Source organism: Macaca mulatta, chromosome 1 (genome assembly GCF_049350105.2).
Source record: "Macaca mulatta isolate MMU2019108-1 chromosome 1, T2T-MMU8v2.0, whole genome shotgun sequence".
Lineage (NCBI taxonomy): Eukaryota > Metazoa > Chordata > Mammalia > Primates > Cercopithecidae > Macaca > Macaca mulatta.
In genome coordinates, this window is record NC_133406.1 from 154,784,663 (window position 1) to 154,803,010 (window position 18,348).

The following is an 18,348-nucleotide window of genomic DNA, read 5'->3' on the forward strand; positions in this document are numbered from 1 at the left end:
GTCACATAACTACAAAGACAGTCTAAAACTCCATATTTTTTTGTCTTTATAAATCTGCAATATTGCCACTCAGTAAAGGCTTTGTATATTCTTATTTTTATTCTATTTTCTAGGTAGTTATTATCAGTTACTGATATAAATAAGCACTACTGATTTGTATCAGTTATAGTCTAATATGGCTGAATTTTTTATTTCAAATAATTTACTGTTGTGATTCTATTGGGCTTTTTCAAATAATGGCAGATTTATTTCCTTCCTTACATTATCTCTTTCCTTAAATTCATTTATTTTTCTTTCCATGTAAGTTGCAAGTGACCTTGAATATTATATTAAACAATAGCAGCAATCGTGGAAACTCTTCTACTGCTCCAGATGTTACAGGGAATACATCTAAAATTTCTTCATTAAGAATATTTGCCACCCAGGTGCAGTGGCTCATGCCTGTAATCCCCAGCTCTTTGGGATACCAAGGCAGGAGGACCTCTTGAGGCCAGGAGTTCAACACCAACCTGGGCAATATAGCAAGACCTTGTCTCTACAAAAAAATTTAAAATTATCTGGGTATTGTAGCTTGTGCCTATAGCTACTCAAGAGACTGAAGCAGGAGGATTGCTTGAGCCCAGGAGTTAGAGGCTACAGTGAAGTATGATCATGCCGCTGCACTCCAGGCTAGATGACAAAACAAGATCCAAAAAAAAAAAAAAAGCGTATTTGCCATCTGAAATCTATATTTCCTTTGCCCTGTTGATATGGTTTGGCTCTGTGTTCCCACCCAAATCTCATCTTGTAGCTTCCATATTTCCCACATGTTGTGGGAGGGACCCAGTGGGAGATGATTGAATTATAGGGGTGGGTCTTTCCCATGCTGTTTTCACGATAGTGAATGGGTCTCATGAGATCTGATGACTTTAAAATCAGGAGTTGCCCTGCACAAGCTCTCTTTTTGCCTGCTGCCATCCAGGTAAGATGTAACTTGTTCCTCCGTGCCTTCCACCATGATTGTGAGGCCTCCCCAGCCATGTGGAACTGTAATAAACCTCTTTCTTTTGTAAATTGCCCAGTCTCATGTGTGTCTTTATCAGCAGCATGAAAATGGACTAATACACCTGTACCATCTTTTTGGGGTTTATTTCTTCTTCTTTCCTAATTTCCATTGGATGACTAAAGTTTCTTCTGCTGGCTTAAAAATTGCTTCTTTTGTTGTTCCTCTTGTGCAGTTGTGCTGAACGTAATAACCAAGTGTGTATTTATTTAAATCTATTGATTTGTTTAACATATCATTACCTGTATCTTCCCTCTAACAAAACACTTTCACATATTCTCATATCCCTTTGTTTTATAGACCAAAAACAAAGGTTTGGTCTATAAAGCTTTCATCTCTCCTTCATCATTTAGGTATTTTGCCTCAATTTTTTACTTTTAGCTTTTATTCATTTACTTTCTCCTTTTATTTCTGTTATTTCTAGACTCCTTTTTAAATAGTAAACTTAATTAAGCTATTTGATAACCATTACTTTCAATATTCTTTGCAGAATCTCCTGAATTTGTTTCTATTAGTATTTCAATGCTTTCTCCAAAAATTATTTTAGTGTAGGTCATTGTGAGGCAAACCTTCTGATGTCTTATATGCCCACGGATGTATATATTACCCCCTTATATTCGTATGACATATTCAATAATGAACTGGAAATTCTAGCCAATTCAGTGAGGTTCTAGCCAGTGTAATAACAAGAAATAAAAGATGTCTAGATTGGAATAGAAGAAATAAAACTGTCTTTATTTGCAGAAATCATGGTTGTCTAGTAGAATATCCAAAATCTACAGAAAACTGAGTTTAGTAAAGTTGCAAGATATAAGATTAATATACAAAATTAATTATATTTCTGTGTACTAGCAATTAACAATCAGAAATGGAAAATTTTAAAGCAGTGTTATTTACAGTAGTATCAGAATGTGAAATATTAGGGATAATTCTGACCAAAAGAAAGTGCAAACCTGTATACTGAAAACTGTAAAACATTGCTGTGGTAAATTACAGAAGTCCTAAATAAATGGTGTATATACTGTGTCTCTGGATCATAAGACTATATATTGTTTTTGTTTTTGTTTCTGTTTTTGTTTTGTTTTGAGATGGAGTCTTGCTCTGTTACCTAGACCAGAGTGCAGTGTCATGATCTCAGCTCACTGCAACCTCCACCTCCCGAGTTCAAGCAATTCTCCTGCCTCAGCCTCCTGAGTAGCTGGGACTATAGGTGTGTGCCACCATGTCTGGCTAAAATTTTTAGTAGAGATGTGGTTTCACAATGTTGGCCAGGCTGGTGTCAAACTCCTGACCTCATGATCCAACAACCTCAGCCCCCCAAGGTGCTAGCATTACAGGCATGAGCCACTGCACCCGGCCTCTATATTGTTAAGATGTCAATTATCTTATATATTGGTAGTATCTAAAAATGTTAAACATACATCTAACATATAACCCAGCCATTCTATTCCTAGCCAAGAGAAATGAAAGCATATATCCACACAAAAATTTGCACATGAATGGCCATAGCAGCTTTCTTTGTAATAGCCCAAAACTGGGAATGAACCAAATGTCCATCAAAAACCGAATGGCTAAATAAATTCTAGTACATGTGTACAATGAAATATTAGTCTCAGTAAAAAAGAATTATATACATGCTTTAACATGAATGAATCTCAAAGTAATTTTACTGAGTAGGGAAAAAAACACACAAAAAAGGATACATGCTGTTTGGTTCCACTTACATAAAATTATAGAGATTTCAAAATGATCTGTAATGATAAAAAGGAAATCAGGGGTTTTCAGGAGATAGGAGTGCATGTGTAGAAAGGAATGCTTTCAAAGGAATAGGAAAAACTTCTAGGGGTGGTGGATACATTATCTTAATAGTGGTGATGGTTTAATAGGTGTTATTTATTATGCCAGTTTATCAAATTATATATTTGAAATTTACTTCATGTCAATTATACTCAGTGAAATAGATACATAGAGATAAATATGTTATCTACATATATAAATTCATATGTTATATGAGTGGGAAGGAGGAGAGAGATGACACCAAAAGATAATTGGAGTTCATAAATTGGGAATAATAATAATTGTAGGTGGAGAAAGCAGGAAAGAAACATTCTAGGGAGAGACAACAGCATATACAAAGTTAGGAAGAACAGGATGTGCTTAAAGAATCAAAAAAGACCAGTATGGCTAAAGTTTGGTGAGCAAGGTATGGAGTGATACGGGTTCATGCTGTTGAGGTATACAATGACCACATCATGGAGGGTATTGAAGGACGTATTAAGGTAATTGAGCATTATCTAAACAGAGTAGACCTCACTGAGGTTTCAGCTCAGGAGAGACATTATCCAGTTTTACATTTTTAATGGATTCCCTCTGGCTTCAGTATAGTAAATGGATTGGAAGGGGACAAGACAAGATGCAGAAGACTAATAAGACTACTTATTGCAGTACTCCAGGCTATAGGTGTTCATGATTTGAACTAGACTGGTGAAGTGTAAATGGAAAGAAGTGGATGGATTTAGGTACTATTTAGGGGGTGGCTTTAGTAGGACTTGATATTTGATTGGGAGACATGAGGGGGAGAGATATCAAGGGTAACTTCCAAATTTCTAACTTGCACAAGTTTCCAACTTAATACCTTGTGGTGTCTGCCCATCACTGAAAAAGCAAATACTATAGGAGGCCTAAATTTTATGGGCAAGAAGTGGCGATATTAAGTCAGCAATTAAATATTCTCAGCTGGAGCTGAGGGAGGAGGTCAAATATGAATTTGAGAGTCATCAGTATATACATAATGTCTTAGTCAGAGCCCTGTTAGGAAGCAGATGGAATGCTCAATTGGAATTTTGAGGAAACTACCTACAGAAATGTAGACAGGGTTTAAAAAGTCAACAAAGGGTTCTGGGAAACCCAGAGACTATCAACGGTAGGAAGCCATTACTGTCCTTAGACCTGAAATGGTAAAGGGAAGAAATGATGTTACTAGAATCAAATTGAGATCAGGAACTGCTGGAAAAGAGGCATCTGACAGGAGCTATAGCTGAGAATAACCCAACCACTTATAGAATGCCAAAGACAGAAGGAAATGGGAGAAATAAATATATTACCTTTCTCTCCTCTCACTTTTCAATATCCTAGTGGCACATCACTTTGACCAACTCCAACTGGAAGCCAGAGGGCAAAAGAATGCCAGCGATGCAGTACGTTGAAAGTCAGATTCCCAGGACAAGTTGCAAGATAGAGAAGGGGTGGTCAATAGATCTGGGGAACAAATGAAAGAAAACAAACACAAATTTTGTTGAACGAACAATGGGAAGGAGGTCCAGAACCAAGCTGTGAGGAACTCTAACATTTAAAAGTCAGATAAAGGAGGAAAGAGACTGAAGGGAGTGATTATAATAGGTAAGAAAAAAAATGAATGTGGTGTCATGGAGACTTAAGAAAATATTTCAAAAAGGAGAATGTCATCAACATATATAATAATCTCGAGAAACTGTGTTGGACACTTGTTTTATTAATTTTGGTTTTCATGGGATTTTTGTGTGTAGATCCTTTTTGTGTTTTTTTGCTACTCAACATCTTTATCCCATTTTTTTTATTTAAAAATCCCTCTTTTTGAGTTTTGGTGAAAAGCCACCGTTTACTACAGTAGCCGGAAGTTCCAAATTCTTACTTCCTTGTCACTTGAAACAAGGATGCATGCTCTGACCTAGGCCTGATCAGTTAGTTATATTCACCTTCAAATGGGGAGTTAGTGATACACAGAGGCAGGGACAGTGGAGAGTCTGTTCTGGTGGCAGTGGCAGTAACATCAACAGCTCCCAGTTTCCAGGGATGACGGTGGCATCAGTAGTAGTGTTCAATGTCCAGCAGCAGATGTAGTACATGCTGTAGTTTTCAAATTCTGGCTTCCTGACATCACTTTAATTCTGCCCATTTTCCAAACCTGATTCTCCAGGTTTATCTGTGATTATGTGAGCTGCCAAATGTGTTTTCAATGTCTTTTCTGCCTTTATTATCCAGGATTAGTTTCTGGTATTTGCAAGTAAGGACTCTGACTAATATGTAGATCTAATAAAATGAAGTGATGATCATGTATTTTAGTACATAGAGGTCATCAGTAACTTTAGCAAAGAATCTTGTCAGGTTGGGGGCAGGAATAGGATTGGAGTTCTTGAGGAGAGAGAGTGGACAGTGAGAAAATCACTGTCAATGGAGAAGTTTGGTTCTGAAGGAGAAAATAGGGCAATGACCAGAGAATAAATTTAAAGTAGAAAGTTATTTTTAAATATGAGAATCCTGACCACGTTTAAATGCTCATCAGAAGGACCTAGTAGATATGGAGAAGTGGAAGACACAGTCAAGAGAAGGGAAAATCTGAGTATGAATTAGACAACAAAACCTGCATATTCTAGCTCCACTTCCTAAATTACTCTAATTGGGAACCATTTTTTAAAAAAACAGATTCTGAGCCATAGAACAGATTCTGTCCCTTTATGTATGACCAGTACAGAAAGCTCATTGCACTTTGAAAGAAACAAATGGATTACAGTAATGTTAAATACTGTTGCAGTATACCTCCTAGGGCCATGAAGTTGAATGGTAACTAATATTGCCATTAGCAAGCAATTAACTACCAGATCATAAGTCATCATCTGCTACTTGTTAGCATTTTCACAGAACAAGTTAGACGAATTTTACATGCATACTTAGAATATTAGGGTGTCAAGTGTTGAAATGTTTTGTATCCATCGAAACAAAAATAAAATAACTTTCTCTTGAGGATCCCTTTGTGAATCCAAGGTTTACACATACTGTTGGTATTTATGCACATGGAAATATTTTCTATAAATGTCTCTGCTCTCTGTAGAATATTTTATATGGAATTAGAATTATAGTATTTTTTAAGGAATCATTCTGTTGTTCAGTGAAATAAGGTGGCAATGGCTAACTGGGCATTAGGGAAAGTGATTTCTAAGAGAAGTATTTCTCACACCTACTGTGGAAATAGAAAAACTACTTAAGAGGAAATAAGGCCATTTCTAAATACTAGCAAGTTCCTTGGAGTATTTTCAACTGAGGATAAGGACATCTTTCCATTGGTCTTTTTTTGTTTTTTTTTTTTTTAATCACGGCACCATGGTGTTCCTTGGCTTACCTTTAAAGACTGCTGGGTTTTTCCACTGAGAAAAATATTTATTCTGGGATTTTTAGCATTATGCAACTGCCTGATTTTCCTAAACAATGTTCTTTTCTTTCTTTCTTTCTTTTTTTTTTTTTTTGGAATGTGGCCAAGGAATTAAAGAATTCTTGGCATATTCACTCTGCAGTTTCGATGTTTTTTCAAGATCATGTGACTGTAACTGATGGACAGTATTGGGGAGGCTCACCGTTGCCTGTGTGAATTTCCTTCTGTACAAATGAGTGTTTTGAGGCCAGTCAACTTAGCACATCTGTAGTAAATGAGTCTACCATGCTGTTTTCTTCGAGTTGGACTTCTGTACAAGCATAGTACCTCAATCATTTAGGAAAAAGCAAAACAACTTTTCCTTGCAAAGATCATAAATCCATTTATCACCAAAAGGAATGCTTACCAATCTTTTTATTTTTTTATTGCTGTGACTAATAAAACTGGTCATTGGAAAAGAGGGAAAGAAATAAAACTAACGACTTGACTTAGGACAAATCAAGGCCTTTCAATCTTGACTTTGCAGTTTGCCAGGTGAACATAAGCATAAGTGTTGTCTAAAATGAGTTTCTTGTCTTAAAGGAACATTGAAAATCCTGAATTTTCCATTTGTGGATTATGTCCAGTATAAGGAGGAAAAACACACTTCATCAGCACCTTTGTAGTAGGACCACCATCGAAGCTTCTATTAGGAAATCCAGCCACCCTGCCACCCATCTGGGCTGTGTGTTCTCACAGGCTAGTCGCACGAAAGAAACTTTTCTTTCTAAGAAGGTACATTTTTTCTTCACAGTATTATGGAGAAAGTAACCTACCTTCTTTGCCCAGACCTACATTTAGCAAATCCTCTCATCTCATTATTAAGAGGTTGATTATTCAGTTATGGCTTATCCTGATTGCTGCTTTTTCCCTCCCCCGCCAACCCCCACCCCGCCGCTTGTTTTGGCCCTTTTTCTACTCATTAGGAACTGTTCCAGAGCAACAAAGCTCAGTGTATTTGGCAGCATATCGGCAACAAAATGAAATTTCTGCTAAAGGATTTAACTTTCTTAGTTGAATTTTCCATGACTCCCAATCAGATAAAGTTCATACTTTTTTTTTTTTTCAATAGAGACAGGGTCTCTCTCTGTCACCCAGGCTGGAGTATAGTGGTGTGATCTTAGCTCACTGCAGCCTTGAACACCTGGGCTCAAGTGATCCTCCTACCTCAGACTCCCAAGTAACTGGGACTACAGGCATGCACCACCACATTCCGCTCATTTATTGTTTTTTATTTTTGTAGAGATGAGGTCTCACCATCTTGCCTAGGCTAGCCTTGAACTCCTGAACTCAAGCAATTATCCCACCTCAGCCTCCCAAAGTGCTGGGATTACAGGCATGAGCCACCATGCTTGGTGGTTTATACTCCTTATGGAATAGTGTTTCTTCATGGTCTAGCCTCTGTTGACATTTCCAGACATTATTCTACCTTGCTTCTGATGTGTACTGTGCATTTCAGTCATAATCACAGCTAACAGTTATTAAATGCTTACTGTATCCCAGGCACTGTTCTAGGTGCTAATGTGTATTAAGTGATTTAACCCTCACAAAACCTCCATGAAGTAGAGATAACTGTTATATCCAGTTTACAGAAAAGGAAGCTGAGATCGAGAGAGACTAAATAACTTCCCCAGGTTCACATAGACAACAAGTAATCCAGTCAGAATTCAAACCAGGCATCTTCGTTTCAGAGCTATGCTTCATCAAGTATGCCTATTTACTTAGCCCCCAAAATTCTGTTAGTTCCCTCACTTTCTGGCCTTCGTGTAGTTTCTTTCCACTGCTTAGAAAGCTCTTCCATTTTTCCCTCTAACTTTATGGTGATCTTTTAGGACTTAATTGAACTATTACCTCCTTCAATCACTTTTCTAGTTGAGCTTGTCTGCTCTGAGCTTTTGGATGCTCAGTACACTGCCTCCATCAGAGCATAGATGTTATCTTCCTTTCTTTCTGTCCCAAGAGTCCTGTAGAATCACCTAGCACCATGTCAGGCCCATAGGAGAAGATCAATAAACATTTGGGAATTGAATGTTCTTTTTCCTTTTTTTTTTTTTTTTTTTTTTTTTTTTGACAGAGTCTCACTCTGTCGCCCAGGCTGGAGTGCAGTGGCGCAATCTCAGCTCACTGCCACCTCCACCTCCCTGGTTCACACCATTCTCCTGCCTCAGCCTTCCTAGTAACTGGGACGACAGACACCTGCCACCATGCCTGGCTAATTTTTTTTGTATTTTTAGTAGAGACGGGGTTTCACTATGTTACCCAGGATGGTCTTGATTTCCCGACCTCATGATCCACCCACCTCAGCCTCCCGAAGTACTGGGATTACAGGCGTGTGCCCCCGCGCCCGACTGGGAATTGAATGTTCTTTGCATAGTTGTTAGGATCTTGGAGACCTGGGTTTAAAATCTAAATGTGATAGCTATTTGACATCTTAAGCAGCAGTTATAAAATCAGTACAATAGTATTATACTTCATATGGTTTTTATAAGAATCAAATGAAATATTGTATGTAAAATGCATAGTACACTACATATATTTATTGGGTATCATCTTTTCATAATAAAAAATATAAATCATTAAGCCGACATGCATTCATTCAAAAAATATTTGTTTAGTGCCTACTAAGAGCCACGAGTTAGGGAATATAGCAGTGAATAATGGGCAAAAAACTGCCCTCATGGAGTCTGGTGTATTCACAGGGTTGTGGGAGAATCAAATAAGATAGTATGAGTAGATTATTTTTTATTTTTTAAATAAAAGGATAGACATTTATTTCTCCATAATGATGTGAACCCAGACATATCTAAGAGTCAAAGTATAGATGAAAACATCTTCTTTCAGTCCCTGTTAGTCCTGTGATTGGACGTTGAGACCTGGGTAAAGGAGATTTCATAAAATACCCTTATTTTGTCAAATATCATAGTGACATTTGCACTGTCTATTTTTTAGGACTGATAAACCATCAGTTGTAAATAATTTCTGTGAAGTGAAACAATGCCAAAATACCTGTATTCATTAAGGTTGACAAAGAGATTATATACTCTTGGGAATAGATGTGAGTCAAACAGACCTATCTTCACTACCTTATGACCTGCCTCAACTGTGCTCTCAGTTCCATAAGCTTTAATACGTTTAGAGATTCAGAACTAAAAGTACCTCCTAACTTTAGTATACAGCTCATTCATAAATCTTACTTCTAGCAACTGGCTACATTACTTATGATTGGCACTGCACAAAAATGTTATGAATGCTACATTATTTATATAAAATGTAGCCTTGCATATAATCACCTAATAATTACCATCCCACATATTTTTAAACACCAATCCTTTGCTAGGAGGGATATATTTAGTAAACCAAATAAAATGAGAAATTCTCCTTAAACAGAAGTGTTTTGAATTGCTCAGAGTAAAGGAAGTAAAGTATTACTTACATAACTTCAGGGTTTGCTGGCTTAAGAAAAAAAAATAGTACTTACATTGCCTAATAATCCAGGATATTATACTTATTTTTGTACTACAGAGAGTAAATTAATTTTAAATTAATTTTTCTGAGTATCTTCTCACATAGTTCATAACTATACAAACATATAAACTATATATAAACTATATACACATAAGGTGCCTGGCAGAAGAGAAAGGAAACAACATTTTTAGAAAAATGTTAAGGTAGTACTTTAAAGAAAAATATCAACTAATATGAAGTTCAGTGTCATTTTAAGTTTATCATTCTACTGCAAGAAATCAATAAAATTCATATTTGAAATATTTGTAATTTCACTTAGCATAATTTTAATATAATATTTTTAGTTATTTTTAAAATGTAGATTTTTATCTTTGCCTGGATTTAACAAATTTTATTTTTTAGTGCTTATTTTTAATATATTTGTTTCAATCCAAATGAGAATAAGACGGTTAAGCCAAGGAGCTGGGGAAATAACAGAGTGACACTTTCTTTGGTGTGTTTCACTATTATATACACATAAGTCATCATCATTCCAAAATTTGTCTCTGTATCTTTTTCCTATACATGGTGCATATAGCCCCATTTTCCTCCCCAGATCTTTCCATTCCGTTCTAAAATGAAGGCAGACTTACCCTAAAACGATTTCTTCCTTTCCCCAGAGGGAAGTCAAAGTGAAAAGCAATGCCTTCTTTCCTTAACTGACACCAGATCAAACAAAATAATGTAAACCATAATGCTATTCATTTCTGACAAATGGAATGCACTCAATAAAAGGCAACTCTTGTTGTTGTGGTTGATGTTGTTGTTGTCATTACTGATCCAAGTACTTGTTTCTTTAGAGTCCAAAGACTTAGGAAGCCATGGGTTTCAGTCCTGTCAAAACTGACAACACTTTCCTGCTGGTTTAAAACTTATTTCAGTAGGGAGACTGGCTCCTATCTGAGAATAAAGGAAGTCTCTGGTCATGTGACATCATGTACTCTTATAATTATATTAATTTTTAATACACATGTAAACTGTTCATTGATTTTTGGCATCTCTGACCAAAGTTAATAATTATGGTTATATTTACTTTTTAAAATTTACCCAGAATGATTTACCATAGGTTGAATGGTTTTAGACAAATCATTTAAAAGACACTGGAAAGAATGCCTAGGGTTAGCATCTGTTTCTCTTGCAAACAAAATTAATCAGCCATCTGTGTATTCATAATAAGAAATGTTTGTTCTTTACTTGTAAGAAACATTGTTTGGAACTTTGAACAGAACACTCTGCTACCATCCTCCGATTTCTCTCTAAGAAACCAACAAGCGTAGTAAATGACTTGGAATATATTCATTCTACTGGGTTAAATATCTGATAGCACTGCAAGTAAAATGAAGTTGCTAGTTTACAGTTAGCCCTAATGACAAGTTTTGTGTTCCTTATTATTCTCAATCAAAAATACCGCTTGACTTCAGGAGTGTTCAGTAGTATCTGAATGTCCGTTGTCATGTATCACTCAAAAGATAACATTTTTTATATTAGAAAATGAAGAACTTTGAAATTGCCTAGAATTATAAGTAAAGTGAGGCAAAGTGGTCCTATTTTATAATTAGGCAACTTTGAGGCATCTTAAAATCATCTAGGATAATCAGTTCTAATGATGCATCTCCCTACAATATCCATTACCTCTATAAAATATCTGGGGATAAGAGGCTCACAAACTTGCAAGACAACCTAATGCTTTTTTAAAAAAAATTCTCACAGTGATCTACATCTATAACTTAACTTTTCAACTGGTTTAACGCTGAAGTTACTTTATTTATTACTTTATTTTTTTCCCCTGCTTACATGCCCTTTCTCTCATCTTGTATGTATGACTTTTTAAAATCTGCTCTCTCTTCAGGTTTCTTTAGGTCTTTTAACTATTTTTGTTTTTACTGGGGAGGGTGCTATTCATCAGAATTTTGTTTTTAAAATTTGCCTTTCCTGTAAAGTCATATCCCCATTAGAGACCTGGTCATTGGTATACACCTGTGTCTTCTCTGAACATTTTTGAAAATTTATATCCCAAAGTCTCAGATGAGTATCATTTGTATTGATGATCTCTAAAATGGCACCATCTTATGACTCCAGGGTTCTCATCATTCATGTGGAAAGTACACTACCAGATAATCTATCCCATAGGTATGGAACAGAAAGGCTCACGGAAAATTAAAACAAATATAAAAACACTTAGAAGCCAAGGGTAAGAAACGGGATAAGATAATACACTTAGGATGAGGCACAAGCAACTTAGAAGAACCACATCACCCACAGTATGGATCTCTTGCTCTCGCTCTCTCTCTCTCCCCTCTTTCCTTCCCTCCTCTTCTCTTTCTCTCTCTGTCTCTCTTTCTCCCTTTCTCTTTCCCTCTCTCTTCCTCCCTCTTCCTCCCTTTCTCCTTCTATGAGGATTTTGCCCTTGTAATGGTTCCTTTGACATATTGAGCCCCACTAACGTAGATAAATGGTGAGAGATAGTTGGGACAAAAAAGACTTAAAGGTCAAGCTGAGGAACATGAACCTATATCCTATATGTACCTCCCTGTAAGCACCCAGCATAGGGCATGAACCTAGTAGACACGAAATACATTATTTTAGTGAGTTTTGTGGCCATGAAGAAAATCTTCTTAGATAGGATAATTTAAAAAATGTACTTAATTATCTTTTACTATAAGCAAGAAAATAATAAAATATGTGATTACATAATTTGAAGAAAATATTATTTGAAAAAAAAAAGGAAAAATGCTTTGGCACTAAATTCAAGATTGACTTTACTTTTTAAATACCATTCTCTCAACCAGGCCTTCCACAGAAATGACGGTAGTCTGTCTTCAGCCAAAACATCTCTCCCACCACATTTATAACTTTAAGGGCAATATCTTTGTATTATGATCGTGATCCAGCTTCTTCTCACTAATTTCTTTTCTGATTACCACTAAAGGTAACTTCCCCTCCTCAGAACCTCTCAGGTATTTACATTACATCTCTCTTCTCTGGAATTTTTTTAAAACTTTTGCTGGCATTATAATTATTTATATAGTACATTCCATCACATTGCATTGTTTTGTTTTTCTTTTTCTTATTTATTTATTTGTTTATTTCTGGGACAGGGTCTCACTCTGTTGCCCAGGCTAGAGTGCAGTGGCATGATCATGGCTCACTGCATCCTCGAACTCCTGGGCTCAAGCGATTCTCTCACCTCAGCTTCCCAAGTAGCTGAGCCTACAGATGTTCACAATACCATGCCCTGGTAATTTTTCTTTCTTTTCTTTTCTTTTCTTTTTTTTTTTTTTTTTACAGATGGGGTGTCACTGTGTCACCCAGACTGGTCTCAAACTCCTGGGCTCAAGTAATCCTCCCACCTTAGCCTCTACCAAAGTGCTGGGGTTACAGGGATGAGCCACCACACCTGGTCTCATCTTTTTCATTTAATTTTAAGCTTCTTAAAAACAAGAACCATATTTTATTTATATCTATATTTTTAAAGGGTTTCCCATGGTACCTTCCTTATGCATAGATGATATTCAATAAATATTTGTTGAATACATGGAGAAACTATTGAATAACCAAATTTAATATCCTAAGAATAAACTCAGAAAGTAACAGTCATTCCTAGAAGAGAAGTCAACAAACTTTTTCTGTAAATATGAATACATATTTCTGTAAATATGCATATAAATATGAATAAATTTTAGTATTTGCAGGAAGCAAACTCAAGGGTATTGCTTGCGAACTTATGTAAGAAGAGAGAAATTGTTCACAAAATTTTTATTCATATAATTTAAATATAATTAAGTAAAAATTTTGTAATGCAAGACTAGTAATGAGAAAAGTGGCATGCTTTGTATAGAATAACACTTAGCTTATAAAATCTGCTTTCTCTGTGGGTTTCTTTAGGTTTTCAGCTGTTTTTATTTTATTGGGGAGGGTGCTATTCATCAGAATTTTGTTTTTAAAGCTTGCTTTTCCTGTAAAGCGAGCTTATTACAGTTCCCTGTTGTCAAAATTTTCTGCATTTGTTAATGCTGTTAATGTTGACCTGTAATGAGACTTTGCATATTTCACATATTTCATATTTGAAAATTTTTTTTCACACAGATAGATGCTGCCAAATGCTACAATTCATGAGCATATGATTTTGATTGAATATACTGATTGCTTGAAAAGAATATCCAGAATTCTATTAGGTTCTTCTCCTGATTTTGCCTTTTCGCATGTCATTTCCTTGTAGATTAATCATTTTCAATTGTAAGTTAGGTGGAAATTCCTCAAGTGCACAGTCACATGGATTTTGAATTATGGAAATTTATGGCATCTAGGTCTAAGATATGCTATTGAAACTATTTGAGTTCAGAAATCTACCCACCATAAGCTTTCCAAATTTATCCAGTAATTCTTTTTGTGATCCATAGCTGTCAGTTTTATTGCATCCTAGCAGAATCCACAGAAGATTGTACTGATTTAGTGTTTTTTTAACTTTTTTGAAAATATTCTCACTTGCAGTCACCCCACAGACTATTTATACAATTCTTCCATCTCAGCATTCACTCCTTTTCAGACTCAGCACTGACTCCGTGAATGAACAGCTGAGCAGTATTGCTAATTTCTATTGACTCGTCAAGAACCAACAGGCCATGCTGGTGGGGAGAGAAGAAAAAAAGAAAGAACCTTGTTTTTTAACTGATTGTTGATGCTGCACCAGTGTCCTCAACATTTCAAGCAGCTATTCTTGCCAAAAAGCTAACAATCTTAAATAAATGTATTTTTGCTATAGATTTAATTAAGTCATCAATAAGGGATTTTCCTTATTGGGCTAATGAATGAAGTGAACACTCAGAAACTTACCTCAGTTGCAGCCTCATTTTCATTTTGTTGTGAAGAGATCTGCTGTGAAAAAATACTCCATGTTACATTTTCTAATTTTTCTGACTGTTGCATTCCTGTGAGGTAGAAATATTATATTGTGTGCCTAGTCTGATAATGTTGATGTATACTTTATAATTTTTAAGCATAGCTATAATAATATTACATAGTAAATGCAAGGCTTTGACATCTAATTTGATAAGAAAATAATTCATTTTCCATGGTGCCTTAAAAAAACACAATATTCGAAGTCCACTTTTCTTGTTTTGATATGATAGCATGCACTGGTAATAAGTAAAATTAAGTGTCACAGTAATATATGTTCCACTTGAAACACTATCATATTATAACTGCATCACTGCAATTTGTAGTACACCAAGCAACAGTGCAAAGCAATGGAAGTGCCATATAAGATCTCTACCATGACACAAAATCCCTTCAAAAAAATCAATGAATCCAGGAGTTAGTTTTTTGAAAAAAAAATAATGAAATAGATCGTTAGCTAGTCTAATAAAGAAGAAAAGATAGAAGAATCAAATAGACACAATAAAAATGATAAAAGAGATATCACCACTAACCCCACAAAAATGCAAACAACCATCAGAGAATACTATAAACACCTCTATGCAAATAAACAGGGCAATCAAGAAGAAATGGGCACATTCCTTGACACATACATCCTCCCAAGACTGAACCAGTTAAGAGTTGAATCCCTGAATAGACCAATAATGAGTTCTGAAATTGAGGCAGTAATAAATAGCCTACCAACCAAAAATAAACCCAGAACTAGATGGATTCATAGCTGAATTCTACAAAAGGTACAAAGAGGGGCTGGTACCATTTCTTCTGAAACCATGTCAAACAATTGAAAAGGAGAGACTCCTCCCTAACTCATTTTATGAGGCCAGCATCATGCTGATACCAAAACCTGGCAGAGATATAACAAAAAAAGAAAACTTAAGGCCAATATTCCTGATGAACATCAATGCAAAATCCTCAATAAAATACTAGCAAACCACATGCAGCAGTACATCAAAAAGCTTATCCACCATGCTCAAGTTGGCTTCACCCCTGGGATGCAAGGCTGGTTCAACACACACAAATCAATAAATGTAATTCATCACTTAAACAGAACTAAAGACAAAAACCACATGATTATCTCAGTAGATGCAGAAAAGGCCTTCAATAAAATTCAACATCCCCTCATATTAAAAACTCTTAATAAACTAGGTATTGACAAAACATACCTCAAAATAATAAGAGCCTTTTATGACAAACCCACAGCTCATATCATACTGAATGGGCAAAAGCTGGAAGCATTCCCCTTGAAAACCGGCACAAGGCAAAGATACCCCCTCTCATCCCTCCTATTCAACACAGTAATGGAAGTTCTGTCCAGGGCAAACAGGCAAGAGAAAGGGTATTCAAATAGGAAGAGAGGAAATCAAATTGTCTCTGTTTGCAGATGACATGATCCTATATCTAGAAGACCCCTTCTTCTCAGCCCAAAAGCTTCTTAAGCTGATAAGCAACTTCAGCAAAGTCTCAGGATACAAAATCAATGTTCAGAAACCACAAGCATTCCCACACACCAACAGCAGAGAAGCAGAGAACCAAATCATGAGTGAACTCCCATTCACAATTGCTACAAAGAGAATAAAATACCTAGGAATATAGCTAACAAGGGAAATAAAGGACCTTTTCAAGGGGAACTACAAAACACTGCTCAAGGAAATCAGAGAGGACACAAATGGAAAAACATTCCATGCTCGTGCATAGGAAGAATTAATATCGTGAAAATGACCATACTGCCCAAAGTAATTTATATATTCAATACTATTCCCATAAAACTACCATTGACATTCTTCAAAGAATTAGAAATAACTATTTTTTAAAGTTCATATGTAGCCAAAAAAAAAGAGCCCATATAGCTAAGACAATCTGAGGCAAAAAGAACAAATCTGGAAGCATCACTCTGCCTGACTTCAAACTATATTACAAAGCTACAATAACCAAAGCAGCATGGTACTGATACAAAAACAGACACATAGACCAATGGACCAGAATAGAGAACTCAGAGATAAGACGACACACCTACAACCATCTGATCTTTGACAAGCCTGACAAAAACAAGCAATGTGGAAAGGATTCCCTCTTTAATAAATGGTGCTGGGAGAACTGGCTAGCCATATGCAGAAAATTGAAACTGGACCCTTTCCTTATACCTTATACAAAGATTAACTCATGATGGATTAAAGACTTAAATGTAAAACCCAAAACTGTAAAAATCCTAGAAGAAAATCTAGGCAATACCATTCAGGACATAGGCTGGGCAATGACTTCATGATGAAAACATCAAAAGCAATTACAACAAAAGCAAAAATTGACAAATGGGATCTAATTAAACTAAAGAGCTTCTGCACAGCAAAAGAAACTATCATCAGAGTGAACAGACAACCTACAGAAGGGGAGAAAATGTTTTGCAATCTATCCATCTGACAAATATCTAATATCCAGAATCTACAAGGAGCTTAAGCAAATATACAAGTAAAAAACAACTGCATTAAAAAGTGGGCAAAGGGCTGGGCATGGTGGCTGACGCCTATAATCCCAGCACTTTGGGAGGCCGAGACGGGTGGATGATGAGGTCAGGAGATTGAGACCATCCTGGCTAACACCATGAAACCCTGTCTCTACTAAAAACACAAAAGTATTAGCTGGGCATAGTGGCAGGCGCCTGTAGTCCCAGCTACTTGGGAAGCTGAGGCAGGAGAATGGCGTGAACCCAGGAGGCAGAGCTTGCAGTGAGCCGAGATCGCGCCCCTCCCCTCCAGCCTGGGCGACTGAGTGAGAATCCATCTCCAAAAAAATAAAATTAAATTAAAGTAAATTAAATTAAAAAATAAAAAGTGGACGGACATGAACAGACACTTCATAAAAGAAGACCTTCATGCAGCCAACAAACATATCAAAAAATAGCTCAACATCATTGATTATTAGAGAAATGCAAATCAAAACCACAATGAGATACCATCTCACACCAGTCAGAATGGCAATTATTAAAAAGTCAGGAAACAACAGATACTTGCAAGGCTGCAGAGAAATAGGAACATTTTACACTGTTGGTGAGAATGTAAATTAGTCCAACCATTGTGGAAGATAGTATGGTGATTCCTTGAAGACCGTGAGGAACCAAAGTCCAGGAATACCAGAAATACCGTTTTACCCAGCAGTCCCATTACTGGGTATATACCCAAAGCAATATATATCATTCTGTTATAAAGATACATGCATGTGTATGTTCATTGCAGCACTATTCACAATAGCAAAGGCATGGAATCGACCCAGATGCCCATCAATGATAGACTGGGTAAAGAAAATGTGGTACATATACAGTATGGAATACTATGTAGCCATAAAAAGGAATGAGATCATGTCCTTTGCAGGGATATGGATGGAGCTGGAAGCCATTATCCCCAGCAAACTAATGCAGAAACAGAAAATCAAACATCTCATGTTCTCATAAGTGGGAGCTGAACAATGTGAACACATGGACACAGGGAGGGGAACAACATCCACTGGGGCCTGTTGGTGGAGGTGGGACAGAGCGGGATGGAGTGCATTAGGAAAAATAGCCAGTGCATGCTGGGCTTAAAACCTAGGCAATGGGTTGATAGCTGGAGCAAATCACCTACGTAACAAACCTGCACATCCTGCACATGTACCC

The 18,348-nt window shown here is 36.4% G+C and overlaps 1 protein-coding gene across 5 annotated transcripts in view; it reads left to right on the forward strand.

The window, feature by feature from the left end:
* The window catches only part of COL24A1 (collagen type XXIV alpha 1 chain), a 398,071-nt gene that overhangs the window by 330,404 nt on the left and 49,319 nt on the right, over nucleotides 1-18,348 (forward strand). The gene's annotated exons all lie outside the window — the stretch shown is intronic.